The sequence below is a fragment of the Arachis ipaensis genome, chromosome B07 (assembly GCF_000816755.2).
Source record: "Arachis ipaensis cultivar K30076 chromosome B07, Araip1.1, whole genome shotgun sequence".
Lineage (NCBI taxonomy): Eukaryota > Viridiplantae > Streptophyta > Magnoliopsida > Fabales > Fabaceae > Arachis > Arachis ipaensis.
In genome coordinates, this window is record NC_029791.2 from 96361034 (window position 1) to 96365139 (window position 4106).

Consider the following 4106-nt stretch of genomic DNA (forward strand, 5'->3'; position numbering starts at 1 on the left):
TAAATATTTAAATATTTTTTAGATAACAAATTTAAAAATTTGATTACTTTTACAAATGTAATAATATTATGGTTCTGAAAATTAGATTGGACTGGCCGGTCAGACTGACCCAACTGCAAAACAAACACAAATACAATTTGGTTTACTATAAAAAAATCATCGATTCCAAAACTGTATGTAAATTATTGAACCGGCCAAATTTTGGATGGTTGAATCGAACCAAAATCTAGTCGATTTTGGGTACACCAACAAAGTGCGTCGTTCTATAAAAAAAATAAAAAATGCAGAAATTAAAAAAAAAAACCCTCAATTTCCTAATTTCTCCTCATGTGGACGATTGTTGTCGTTTATGGTAGAAAAGAAGAAGAAAAAGAAAAGACAGAGATAAATTTGGCAGGCAGAACAGTAAAAATGACTGCGACGAAGGAAAGACATAGATCAAAGGCAGCAAATTTGATAGTAAAAAAAGGCAGGCCAAGGGTGGCACAAGCAGAGGAACCACTAGGAAGTAAAAACATAGAGGTAAAAAAGAATAAGCTGATCATATGTTGAAGGAGAAGGAGAAGGCTGGAGTATACCATCATTGCCTTGTTACCGCTGCTAGTTTTTTCTTTTTCTTTGGTCATTCAGCCGCTGTTAGACTACTCGTTCAATTTTTTATTGCTATTAAGAAGTATTCACTAAGGTTACTTAAGGTGCGTTTGGTTTGTATTTTCATTTTCTGTTTTTATTTTAGTGTTTTCTGTTTTCTGAATTTTGTGAAGGAAAAGTGAAAATAGTGAAAATAATAAAATCTTATTTTCTATTTTCACATCCTATTTTCACCAGACTTTGGTTTTTAGGTATTATTTATTTATTTATTTTTTGTTTTAGGTCAATGCTACCGTGTAAAAAGAAGAAAATTTCTACACCTAAGAAACTATCGTGGCTACATTTTGAGATAGACACGTGGGTATCTGTTTCACTATAATAGTTCAGCAAGTAGTCATAATTGATTTGATATACAGTAAATTTTTACATGCAGCTTTCCAGATGAGGCGCTCGTGACGCCGGCACTGTTGTTGGCATATGGATTGGCCGCGTGTGCTTTGTTGATACAATCGTTGATGCATTGACGTGTAACTCGTTACCTTAACCGGGGTATATCCGGTGTGTTGGTTATTGAAAATTTGACCCCTATGGTTAGGGCCATTTTAGAAAATGTACATGTTAGAGTTGACACGTGTAAATAGTTTTATTTTGACATTGGGCTTATGAAGTGGGCTAAAATTGGGGTTGGGTTTTTGTTTATTTTGTTACGAGTGTAAGTTGGGTTACATTTGTTTATGGTTGCTACGGACAAAATGAGATTACAGTAGGCTGGGCCTAAAGTGTGTTGATTTGTTTGAAAAGTTTAGGGTTAACATGGTTGAATTTTTTTTTAATAAGAAACAACATTAGAAATATATGTTACTAAAGGAATTTCTGTTTATGTAGAATGAGGCATTGTCATAAATGGTTTGTTAACGTTGAAGTGGTAGCCGAAGCAGGGCAATATAGTTGAGGCTTCCTGAACCCAAGAAAGAACTAGTCATTTTGCAGCTGTTTGTGCCCGAGACATACTGGAGGAGAGGTAGTGTGAGATAGACGATAAAATGCAACGCTATATGTTCTTCGCTGTCACGAAGGGGAGGCGAACAGGAGTATACACAAGTTGGGAAGACGTCAAGGAGTAGATTATGGACTTCACTTTCCCTGAGTACCAGCTTTAGCAAGCTACCAACAAGTTGTTTTAGCATTCAATGCAAGATTGCATTCCATTGCTGCTGAGAATGCTGCCACTCTTGAAATGATGGGATATTCATGCGAAGGTAGAGGGAATGAGAAAGGGGACAAGGAATGTGGGAATAGCTGGCCATGACTAGTGGTCTCTTGTAAGTTTTTAACATGCAGGTTTATTTTTCATTTTCGGAGCACCTTAATTGTTTATCAAAAGAGGGGTCAATTTACTTAACAAGTTTTCATTCCGAGTTGGGTTTTGACAAATCGTAGAATTGTGGATGCAGGGCTTCCAGTGATCCTAGAGGAGGAGGTCAATGGTGATTTTCCTATACTGAATAGCATGGAGGAACTTTTGGTGAAGCTATGCTACGAGTCCGAAATCCTTGGGCCGTGTTTCTTTAAGCAAGAAAGATATCTTAGTGATGTAGGCCCCTTCTATGGTTTTACGGTGGTGCTTCCTGGGCAGCCATACGAAGTTGAAATGAGTGCGAAAGGTCATTTTTCAATGGTGGAAAAGATGACGTACAAAGAAGCAGCTCTAAAGATGGTTAGTCAAGTCCTAGATATGATTAGTAAGGAATTAAAGACTATAACTACTTTAAAGTGAAGATGCTACGTGATACTAACAACGCACTTCGAGCGAAGGTTGGCCAATTGGAAGAAGATTATGAAAATTTGATGGCAAGTTACCAGGTAGCTGTGAATGCTCGTATCGAAGGATGTTTCCCTTGAATTAAGTTGCTTTGATTATGTTTATATTTAATAATGATGGTGTTGTTTACTTTGATTGTGGTTAGTTATGAGATGCCTAGTTTCAATTAAGTTGGTTTATAATGTCGATTATTGACCTGAATCCTTTTAATATGAATAGTATTTGTTGGTTTTAAACGGAAGATTAGTTGTGCCATTAATAGTGGTGACAATGTTATATTGGTGTGTTGCATTTTATTTGCAATTGATGAAAGAGAATGTTGTAGCTAAAATTGGTCTCTGAACCGGGACGTAGAGTAAATGCGCGTTGAATATCTTTTGTTGTGTTGTGTTTAATATTTTATGTTGATGGCATTGATTCAGAGGTTGGACTGATTCAGAGATCCCACTGCACAGAGAATCCTGACTTGATGTGATTTTTTGGATTTGTTTTGTTTTGCAATATGGACTCGGGATACAAATTTTTTTGGCATTTAGTGTAATGGTGCGACAGAACTGCAGTATAGGCAGAGGAGAGTAATCATTATGGGGTACCAATTAAGCGGAGCAATATATAGAGGGTTTTGTTAATGATATTAGTATGGATGTACAATTATATGAATTGGTTTGATTAGCTGGTATAGGTTTAGGGATTTATATTGTTGTTGAATGAAACAGTAAATTTGAGAATTAAGTGTGAATACGTTAGTTGAAAAGGGGTAAATACAAAAACATGATTATAAAAATAAGTGAAAATACGTCAGTACAAGTGCAGAATCTCCTAAGAAAAGCCTATAGAGGTGGCATTACTAAGAACAATAACATTAAGATCCATTAACAACGCTGCACAGTAACAACGTAGAATTATACATGTGATTACTAATGACATAGATAGGACGTAAATGCATAAACAGACATAAAGCATTATTAAATCCCATGAACCGTTTGAGTGGAGGCATGTCCTAGAAATGTGTGTTTATCTCATAACCATAGCAATGTATATCATGAGGACGATAACTACAACCAAAACAAGAGCAGTAGGCAAACCACTGCATGTTGATGGAGGGTACGTACTACAGAATTGGGTGGGACATTTGCAATGACAGGATGTTGCAACGAGTGTTGAAACTTACCTACAGGTGGCATTACCAAAAGATGATTTTGATCAACTGGCTGGACTTCGTGGTTAAGTTATTGCTCTTCTACTGCGTCGTTAATGATCATGTGCTGTTCTTGATTATGGATCAAGAAATTGTGCCATGTCTTGTTGGCTTCTTCAATATTTGTATACCGCTGGTAGATATTTTTCCTGAATTGATGGACTTGTTGGTGGCAATCAGGTCAGTTGGTATAAACCCCAGATACTCTATTACGAAAAATAACATAAATTTTATCCTTTGGAATCACCATTCTGAATGAAAATTAGATGCAATGAGATATGGGGATGGTTTGCACTTCTTTAGAAAGTATATTTATATTTTAAATATTAATATGATAAATTTAACTTAACCTATAATATATATTAAAAATTATAGGATATAAAACATACTTTTTTAAATAAAAAATTTAAGGATTAAGATATCATTATAGTGTTAAATATTTTTTTGAGATTATTCTTTATATTTTATAACATATTTAAATATTTTTTGTTATTT

General features: G+C 35.0%; 1 long non-coding RNA gene across 1 annotated transcript; it reads left to right on the forward strand.

Annotated features, from left to right (window-relative positions):
- LOC110264282 lies at positions 1496–2744 on the forward strand. The gene is made up of 2 exons (XR_002350157.1): positions 1496–1913; positions 2046–2744. It is a non-coding gene; the product is annotated as an uncharacterized LOC110264282 (long non-coding RNA).